The sequence below is a fragment of the Crassostrea angulata genome, unplaced genomic scaffold (assembly GCF_025612915.1).
Source record: "Crassostrea angulata isolate pt1a10 unplaced genomic scaffold, ASM2561291v2 HiC_scaffold_21, whole genome shotgun sequence".
Classification (NCBI taxonomy): domain Eukaryota; kingdom Metazoa; phylum Mollusca; class Bivalvia; order Ostreida; family Ostreidae; genus Magallana; species Magallana angulata.
The window spans coordinates 75,908-87,117 of NW_026441576.1; the positions used below are offsets into that span (position 1 = coordinate 75,908).

The 11,210-nt window shown below is 36.1% G+C and overlaps 1 pseudogene; it reads right to left on the reverse strand.

Annotated features, from left to right (window-relative positions):
* Positions 1 to 4,888: 4,888 nt before the first annotated feature.
* LOC128168629 (uncharacterized) lies at positions 4,889 to 10,892 on the reverse strand (annotated as a pseudogene).
* Between the last annotated feature and the right edge of the window lie 318 nt (positions 10,893 to 11,210).

Genomic DNA, 11,210 nt, shown 5'->3' on the forward strand with positions numbered 1-11,210 from the left:
CCCAAATTGACCCGAAAAGAGCGATACAAAAACATGAAAAACTTACTAATGATGAACAAACTTTATATCGCAAATTAGTTGGACAACTCAACTGGGCAGTGCAAGGTTCGCGACCCGATCTAGCATTTGAGTTAGTGGATCTAAGTACAAAATTAAAAATGGCAACAGTGGCAGACCTATTGAAAGCTATTAAAACCATGGGAAAATTAAAAGACATAATCCATATTCAAATTTTCCCTCTTCTCCATGGAGCAGTTGAAAAAGACTGGGAGATTTTCGTATTTACAGATGCAGCACTAGCAAACATAAGTGAGGGGGAAGGAAGCACAGGGGGACAAATTTTGTGGATTAAAGATCGTATAGGGAACTGTTGTCCTATCCATTGGCAGGCCAACAAAATTAAGAGAGTTGTTAGGTCAACAATAGCTGCTGAGGTTTTAAGTTTGCAAGAGGGTTTAGAATCGGCTCTGTATTACAGAAAACTACTGGAGGAAATCTGTCATTTGGATTCAGATAAAGTACCAATTACAGCATTTGTTGACAACAAGAGCGTGGTGGAAGCACTAAAGTCTACAAAAATGGTGGATGATAAACGCCTTAGAATAGACATAGCTGCAATAAAAGAAATTAAGAATAACAACGTTCTGGTTAAATGGATTCCAGGAAAAGTACAACTTGCCAATTGTTTGACCAAGCGAGGAGCTGATGGCATGCAGTTACTGAACATTTTACAGACGGGAAAGATGCCCGAAGAATTCACGTGAAATGATATGAAAGACATTATTATACATTTTTAAATACATTACTTGCATGTAAAGGGGCAGAATAATCCCCAGATGACCTGAGGGTAGTCTAACCCAATGAAGGTCATCATTTTTGTATATATGTTATATTCAAACACGTTAAAATCTTTTTTAATTTTTTACTTTATAGTCAGATATCACAAAAGAAAAAGAAAAAAGAAAATTTTAATTAATGTTAATATTCTGTTACATGTAATTATCTAAGAGAGATAACTCTGTAAGTCTAAATATGATAAGAGCTCTCCTACAAAAGGAGGCTGAGTTGCAGTGTACTGTGTTACCTGATGTGCACATGGCATTGGAATAAAATGTGGAAGTCAGTGTGTGTATCCTGAATTTTATTAGCGTTAACAACATTTAGGCAGTACAAGATCAAAAATTTGCATATCAAGTCATAATATAATATTAAAAAATTTTCATAGGTATAAACACTTATCAAATTGAGAAAGAGAGAGAGTTTGAGAGAGAGAGAGAGAGTTTATTACCGTACTTGTAGTGCAACAGTCAATATTTCAATTCGTAAATTACAAACGAATATTACCCACCGAACAGCGTCAAAGTACATGTACTGGTATTAGCTTCTGGTACACCATTTTTTATCAATTCTACTGTGTTTTTTTTTTTTGCAAATAAATTTAGCGAGGGTTTTTGTTTATTTTCTTATAAATTACATGTTTTAAAAACAATACTACGTGTAATAAGCATAAAACATGTAAGAGTAAACTTAATGAAGAATTTTTAATAGATTATTTTTCAAAGAATGTGGTACATTACATGTATGTCAATCTTTATAAAACTAGCGTATATTTCGTGCGCCATAAATTGCAAGTTTTTTGTAAATATCATTTACTTGCACGATAGGTATATATGGTCTAACCAAAATTTTCTTCATAAAGCTACAGCTGTATGTACCACATATATGTTTTGTCACAAGTATACATTTAAAAAAAAAATACCCAAATTCCAACAGTTTAAATAAACTCAACTCATTCTCTGATAAGTTCATTGTGTTTTGTGCGTGCATATCTTATTTGTCTGCTGCAACAGCAGCCAATCAGTGGTAAGCTGAATCCACAAAAAGAAAGTTTGTGTTTTAGGAGCGGGTAAATTGTTTATGCGACACTGTCAAGAAAACCACACCAAATAATAACAAGAAACATAAATATTCACTTAAATGTATTGTGTTGTAAAGTAAAGGTTTTTAACACTTATTGCATCTTGCAAAACATGTGATGACCTTAATCATCTGTCATATATCTGATATACATGTATACGTAAAAGATGGGAGAAATAACGACGGAACAAAGTGAGATTCGAACCTGGCCCTCTGAATCTCTAGTCAAGTGCTCTACCAACTGAACTACATGTATCTGGCACCGGTATTCAAACCAGTCTGACCGTCACATTCCTCCCCCTTAAATGATCTTCACCCTCGAAGATCATCCCTGGCAGGATCGAGTTAACCTGTTAGTTCCAGGGGTTGGTCACAACACCAATATTGTAACAGGATGGGAGAAATAATGAAGGACCAAACCGGGATTTGAACCTGGGCCCCCTGAATCTCTAGTCAGGTGCTCTACCAACTGAGCTATCTGGCACTGGTATTCAAACCGGTCTGATCGTCACATATATAAAGAATTATTTTAAACAATGTTGTTCAATAAAAAATAACACTCGCAACCTTCAGTTTTTGTCTGTAATTAATCAATATTGGCGTGCGATCAGTTCTCGCCGAGTACCATTTCTCACCAGTGCATTGTTACGTCATTTTATCAACACATAAAATTATATACGAAAATATGATGTAACAGTGCACCAGCGAGAAATGGTCCTCGGCGAGAACTGCTCGCACGCCAGTACTGCCAGTAGTCAGATTAAAAAAAGAGAATAAAAAATTACATTCAAAACATTAACAAGGACAATTTAAGTACACATCATAACTGCTAAACAAGAAAAATTATGTGAACTGGTAGAATGGTAGGCATAGTTCTAACTTGTAACCTACATGTACAAGTACATGTACCGGGTACCCGTTGGTCTGCTAAACCTCTTTAATGATACAATGATCGGCATCATAAAGATATTAAAGTCATGTTTTAACTCTGAAGTCTGAAGTATACAATTTTATTTACTTGAAGTTATGTCTACAGGGTATTCATGACTACATTTGGAGTCTTCTGCACAAGAATATATGATATGTTTCTAATTAGACCCTGCTTTGAATTTTGAGTTGAAAATTCACAATCTGTTATTTTTTTAAATAGATAAATTCAGTTACCCTTTCCAGTACCCCATGAACCTCGAGCGAGTCTAAACATCCATGAAACATGTAAAAATTACACGTTAGTAAACAAACACGCACACCATAACAAAAACATCTAACAGTGTGCACGTACTTACATGTACATCTATACTATATACTAAATTTTAACCAGTTAACAAGAAACTTTAAAAGGAGTAAAAGCCTCACCTTGTTCAGTAACATCCACACTTTTCTCCTTTATTACTCGTAGCTTATCAACGGCTGATCGTCGACAGAAGTGTGGCTGTCAGAATTTCCTCGTAAACGATTCACACGAGAACATATCCTTCCTAACCTTATACAAATACGTAGTATTGTTCCCTGTGCATGTTCATATGTTTCACAGTAACTTGAAAATGCATGTGTACACCGAAAGAATACACAACTTCTCTTCTGCATTACGGCTCTCTCTTTTCTACAATGCCGTTCGTTACTGTTTACATTCGGCGCGCGCGCGGGGGTTACAAACAGGGGCGCCCCGACAAATAGTTGCACATAGAACGTTTAAATAATGTGTGTTCATTGAATTCATAAATGATATAGATGAAAAAAATGAAATTGAATCACAACAATTTATCTAAGACGCAACACAACGTAATGCAGTAAATTCCTGGGCCTTAATGTGGCATTTGTTCGCTTGTGTGTCTACGTAGACATATTAACTCGTTCATGTACGATTCTCACATATTTGTTTTATGAAATTTGAAAAAAAAATATAGCACAGAACTTGTTTAATTTGATACCAAATGACATTATTTAATATATTAACAATAACTGAATTAATTTTTTTTCATAAAATGATAACGATTTTTGCTATCAGAAAAATACGTGTATGAGCTGCTGACCCCTAATTATAGGGGTGTTGCTAAAACGCGGAACAGAAAACGGAACGGAAAACGGAACGGAACGGAAAACAGAAAGAAAATACAAACACATTACTATCATGATTACATCAAATATACATATATTATATCAAATGAACATATATTAAAGATCATTTGTATGCATTTTTGGCTTTTAAATCAAGAAATTTATTCGGAATTGAATTGACTATTCATATATTTATATGTTTTATATACACTATAGTAAGCGAGCATTTAAGTTAGTGTAACAGTATATATATTAGTTTCATTGTTGGCTAGGTACAAAATAGCGGTTATTCCGACAGTAGTGCGTTGGGGCACCATCAAATATCATGATTATTTTTTGAAAAATTAAATACGTCCCATCTAATGAAAACACAATCAGTACGATAACCTCTAGGTTTAATATCTGTTATTTCAGTGTACTTTTGATAAATGTCTATCCTCACCAGCTGTGGCAACTCATTATCGTCATTTCACGGTTTTTCTACGACCCATTTGTTTATGAATGAAAAACGGCCCATTAATATTTACTATTGAAAAAAGGCTACAAACAGCTTGGCTATAACTCGACCCTTTAGTATAATAAAATGTGACTTACATAATGAAAACAATTAAATGAACCGTTTATAAATTTAAAAAGCAAAAGGTAGGACACGACGCTTTTCTGAATTGATCGTCAATAAACGGGGGCACTTTCAAGTTTGTCTGGTGAGGGCAACCAATCGTTGCACTTTGTAATTTTCCGATCTGTTTTTAGTCTGTTATATTTGCCCCGCGAGTTCGCGCAGAACTCAGTCAGGCACTGATCATGATTATAATTTTTAACGTCATTTCTATGGAAAACCAATTACATAAACATAACTCATTAATTACATTTTGAGATTTATTCAATTGTGAAACACATGAATCCCAATAGTTTAACGTTTACACTCCACTCCCGTTTTTACAAGAAACATCTTAAGAGATTTTAGTACTTCACATTAAAACATTTCAAATAATTCTTGTGAACGTCTGTTAGCTGCTGACCGACATCAGGAGTGCAAATGATGAGAGTATCCTCGTCAAATTCGGGGTTTTTCATTGTGAGGCATGCCTTCCGTAAATGATAATGGACATTTTGAGGCGTGAGCGTGAGTTTTGATATCCCGTCCAAGGAATAGGCGCGATATTCCTTTCTGCATATAACCACATCGTAAGGGGGCGCAGGAACGTGTGGCGGGATTCTGATTGCCTTTGAACACCCATAACATACCCGTATCTTTGTTCCATTTAATGATTTCAGAAAGTAATTGGACTCAATATCATCGGCTGCAGTTACATTACTTTCTGTCGGGTTGTAGCGCGATCTACGTTTCGTGGGAAGTGCATCATCGTATTCAAAACGAGTAGTAGATTTTCTTTTTGACGATCTATCTTTATGGCCTGGTTTCTTTTGAGGTTTTTGTGGCATTTTTTCTCTGCATATCGCTGAAATGCTGAGACCCCTGCATTTTTCATACCAACAAAGATAATTTTCAAGAACTCCCCTTTTCTCTGCTACTGCCAAAGCATGAGAACACATTTGTTTGGCCTTATATCCATCACATGGGCATTCGATTTTTCCGCTTTTGAAAATTTCAACATAATGAGGCATTTTTTTTGATTTACTGACAACAAGCATGGCTGTGTTTTCTCCAGGGGCATGTACAATATTACTGTCCTTATCCAAAATCTCAACAGCTTTCTCCCAAACATGTTTATAAACGTTTTCTGACAATCCAGTTTCTTCAAAGTTAATACTTAGGCTTTGGCATTTGTTTGTACTGGAAGTGGAAGCACCCTCGTTGTCAAAACGTTGACGAGACGGCTTCAAAGGGGCCTTAAGAAAGTTTTTAGATGGCTTTGTCTTGTACTGTTTGAGAGCTTAAACCAATCCGTTTGACATATTTCAAATTGCTTATATTCAGGTCGCAGTTCGTAAGGTCCGACTCCAATGAGGGATTTTTCAACATCTTTATTCTGGCTGTCAACTAAAGAGAACAGTTTGGAACAAAATTCTCCTAACTGAGATTCTTTGTAGTCAACTTTTTCTTTCAGCTTCTTGTTAATAGACTCATTAGCATTTGTGGTGTACTCAGCAAATCCAAGACCTGCAGATATTCTCAACGGTAACAGAAGATGCTTTTTAAAAGTATCTGCTTTTTCCTTAAGGAACCATTTGTGGAAAAGTGGATCGTTTGTTTTGCGGTCTTCGATTTCCCTTTCATTCCAGATTATTTCATAATTTTTCAACTCTGTATCAAACTCAGAATCTGATGTTGCATCCACCAATCCATATTCTACCTCGGAATTGCGTTTAACACCAAATATGTCCCTCAGGTATTCGCCTGCAGCGGTTTCAGAAACACCTAGCCCTTGGAGTTTTCTTGAAATGTTGTTTCGCATATGCCTAAAACATTGAATGTTTAAGCTATGGGGGAAGAAGGTTTTAACACCGTTAAAAATGGCCTTTTCATCGTCAGTTCCTATGAAAAGAATTTCTTTTAGAGATGGTCTGAGAGAAGTGCATGTGCTTGCCAAATAGGAATATGACATTGGGAGCTTCTGTTGGTGAATGAGCACCGGACCAATCATCGTAGGGGAGTTTCCGGTTCGCCGATGTCGAAGTTGCAAGTGTTTGTACGTTCCAACCGTTACCAGAAACTGGCCTAAATTAAAAGTAGGGTCAATACCTAATATGGATGCTTCTGAGGGGTTAGTTAGGAATTTTTGCATTTCCGATAGCTGTCTGTCAGTTACACAGACGCACATGGGTTCGGGCGCAGCTTGAATTGATCTGATAAAGGGGTTGGTCAGAGATTGTTCAGATTTGCATTGTTGTATTATCGAAAACAAATCGTCTTTTTCTTTGGACCCTATTTCTTGCTTGGACTTCGATTGTTTCATGTTGTAAATCTGCTTTACGTTTCTGGGGATGGAACACATGTTTTCTGCTTCCATGCCGCCAACAGATTCGAACGCATCCTCAAAAGCATCTTTTGGTTTCAACTTCTCCTTCACCTTTTCAAGCGTTGACTTTGTTGTCCTAACATACATGCCCCCTGATTTGCTATTTCCATGCGGTCTTGGCTTTGGTGGAGGAGCATTACCGTGGAAAACAAACTGCAAAATGACTACTTTGTGTTGACCGCCTTTCCAATCAGATAGTTCATATATTCTTCTCTTAAAACTTGTGTCGCCTTTCAAAGAGTAGTAAGACCTTTTTAGCATGTAAATTCCTTTTCTCATGACATTGGGATTTTTTTTCAAAACTTTGATTACTTTTTCATCTTCAGCAACTGAAACGTAATCTCTCTGAACTCTCTCATTTTTCATTGCACCAAGTTCATGAGACCGTATATCATCAATATGTTCTAACTTGCTTGTGTCTACAACAAATATTTTGGTTTCTTTGCAACTGAACGGTACTTTGGATGCCAATTTATCCTTTGTATTTATTATTATCGAAACGGCATCTTTTACTGAAAATCCCTTATCAGACGACGAATAAATCGGCATGTGTTTGTTATCCTCAAAGTACTCCAGCGGTTGATCAGATGACTTGGTCTGATGCCCGAACGACCTAAAGAAAATAAAACCATGTTAAATCAAGCATTAAATGAAAAATGTCGAATAAACAATGCATATTCGATATCTACTTCCGTTTTTCATTTAGAAATATTTTGGTAGATCATGCAGAAATTAAATCTTGTTTTCCGGAACTATAGACTCGTCCAAATTTATTAATTCATTTGTGGATTTCATTAATGAGAGTTCCATAGGATATAAAGTTATTCAGTAAAGTTTTTCAGAAATAGACATTGAACTCGCAGGGATTGACAGAGACATTTCCCCTTGTGCAAAATGGAAATGCACCCCCCCCCCCCCCCCGGATTTCGCTTTCCGGAAAATATTACGCTTTTCATTGCCCGTTTAAACTTTTTTCAGCTGTCATTTTTATACTGGCTCCATGCGCGCGGATCTACAATTTAGATGGGACAGAAATAGAATATAGGCATAGGAACCCCCCCCCCCCCCGAACAAACAAAATAAACCACCACACCCCACTCCCTTCCCGGGAAAAAAAATTCTACATCCACGCATGGGTTGGGTGGTAACGGTGTACCCCCTCGAGAAAGTCACGGATTCCTACCATGTCTTCTTTTTTAAAATTATGTATTATCACTGAAACTATATATGCAACGGGAAATAATAATGGACTGTCGAAAATGCAGAAAATTGCGAAATCTTAATATTTTGTAACGTGTTTATAACTTAAACAAGTGATGGGTGTCTTGAGGGAGAAATCTTTAAACAGTCATTAGTCCCATTTAGATATTAAAAGGGTGAGCAGCCTTGATATGAAACTTGTGTAGCTTCATAATGAAAGACTATTGATACATCAAATGTGACATACATGTATGTTACGATTTAAATTCAAGGACGATTCGGCACGGGTTGAAGGGGGGGGGGGCGGCAGGGGGGGGGGGGCGAGTATTAATTTCATTGCACTTCCTATTTGATCTCTCATTGCAACAAGCTGCTAAAACGTATGACGTATGGGTTGTTGACTTGACCTTTGCTGGCATTAAGGACGCTTTTAAACACTAAACTAATTCTTGATGAGAAATTCATCAATTATCTGATCAACATCAGATTGGAGCTGGCGAAGCAAGGTTTAGCTCAACGAATTTAGAGGAACATCTAGTATGTGTATATGTAAGAACAAATTAATACATTTCATCTGATAGGATCGATAAGGAATAAACAAAAATAAAAAATCATAAATATGATCTTAAAATGTTTCAATATTGACCGATATCTCTTAACAACAAGAAAATTAGTATATGCAGTGTTAAGGCGTTTACAGGGATTAAATAATAATGCATCATTACCCACTAAAGAATGACACTGAGTGTTATCAGGTTTTGAACATAAACTCAGGTCTAGATCAATCAACACAGCAGTCACCACCCATTCACATGCAACACTAAAACAACACACATGCCCATCCCGTATTCTGCCATTAAAACAAAATGAACAAAGCTAAACGCGTATTTCACCACATTTTTAGTTTTTCTAAAATATACCGCAGACACGCAGTATCAGTGCATGAGGGGGGAGGGAGGATGTTCCCTCTCTTTTTCTCCAAAAGGATATTTTTTCTTCATATGTACAACATAAATGTATAGAAAATTGTATGAATGTTGAAGAAACACCCCCCCCCCCCCACGCACACACACATTTTTAGGAGCATGTCAATGAATATACAGGTAATATGTAGGTGAAATTCACCAAAACATTATAATGGATGATTTAAGCACGTTACCCCCCCCCCCCCCCCCCCCTTTGAGGATTGGCCATATGTTGATATTTTTGGTTTGTCACTCCCCACGGAGTAAGAATTTGTAGACGGGTGAATTTTTTATGCATGTGAAGATTTGGAGTTACTCTCTACCCCCTTTCAAAACCGATGCTACGTGACTGAACTTCTATTATCACAGGCATACCTTTGATCAAAATCATGTCCAGAACTACTGCTCGAATCGGACAGATCTTGGTAGGCTTTCGATGTTGGTGAATTTGAGACAGATTCTGGGCTCGACAAAATAACAATGGAATCATCTTGTGATGACAGATGAAAACTTTTGGTTTCTTTAAAGGAATCTGTACTGGAAATTGAAATCGGAGCGTCTTCATCGTTTGCACAAGTTGAGAATTCCTCAAGAGATGGCAAGCTGATATTCGACGAAGAGTCTGATAATTCGGAGTCAGATCTAAAAAGATATATATCATAATTTATATACAATGCCTGATTAATACATGTACCTTTAATTCATAATCAATATTAATGATTTTCATTAATATTAAATTGAGCTGATAGCTGCGGGTTTGCAAAGAAAGATAAGTTGATTCACGGAAATTCGACCTTAATTTTAACAATTATTGTTGAATGAAAATATTCGTATCGTATTTTTCGGGTTTAAATCCAGAATAATTGCCGGGGTTCGGTTTGTAGCTATTAATAAAAATTCGACATTGATATTGATTTCAATTGTTAAAACCTATTTCGATGTTAGGTGTTCAATGTATATTTTCTTTTACTTCAATTCTCTGATGCGCGGATCCAGAAATTTTCCCCTATAAGGATGGGGTCTCAGATGGATGTTTAATTGCCAGGGAAGACGGTCCAAGGCCTGTTTTCGGTATCTTTGCTATGTGAATCAATTTCTAGCCTGTAAGGGTCCGGATCCCCACATACACCCCTTTTTAGAACATCAAATGTTTTGAATGCCCCTTCGTACCTACTAGGAATATAATGGGTTTGGAAAAGCATAAAAATAACTGAAAAAATAATACATTACCTATTCTTCAAAAACTGTCTGAAATTTTCCTCCCACATGATTCTATGTTGGCGAGTCGAATGAGGACGAAGTTCCCATGGTCTAATCCGAAGTCGTCGATTTTCAAAAGAGCCGACATGTTTGATACCACTGCTGTCATCACGAAAAAACTGCCCCGATCCCCTTTGCTGCTTTGTTTAATTGCAATGACTTGGTGTTTCAACCAGGCCGAAAGATAAAAGGACACAATATGACAGTGTAAATATTAAAGCTTGGGAAACTGGAAAAGTTTATTGTTTTTTTCTATTTAATGTTTTAATGAATACTGCCATCCTGTTTTCATTAATTTCAAATAGATGTATATGATATTAAAAAATAATAACTCATAAATAATGATAATAATAATAACGTATAAATACACATTTGGTTAGTTTTTTTATCTTTTGAAACGAAATCACAAATTTAGACTCTGAGAATGTTTTTGTACTTGAATATAATGTATACGGAATTCGAGCGGAGGTGAGGGTGGAATGAAAAATCATTCTGGATCCATAACGTTTCGTACAGAGGTCATGCGCGAGTTAAACCAGATATAAAGAGGGGTTCCCGTCCAATTGTTATAATTGTATGATTATAAAAATTTAAAAGCAACAATTTAATAAACAAAGAGTCGTTAAGTAAAAAATAAGTTAAATTTGTCAACAAATACACAATTCTTTAATAGAATTTATTTTAACGTCTCGGCAAAAAATAATGTATTGATAACGATGAATTACCAGATCAAAGTAGTAAACTGTCAATCTTTTATTAGCAATAGCATTGACAGATTATTCTTTTATTTACATTCAGTATCTTGTTTTAAGATGTCATTTTATAC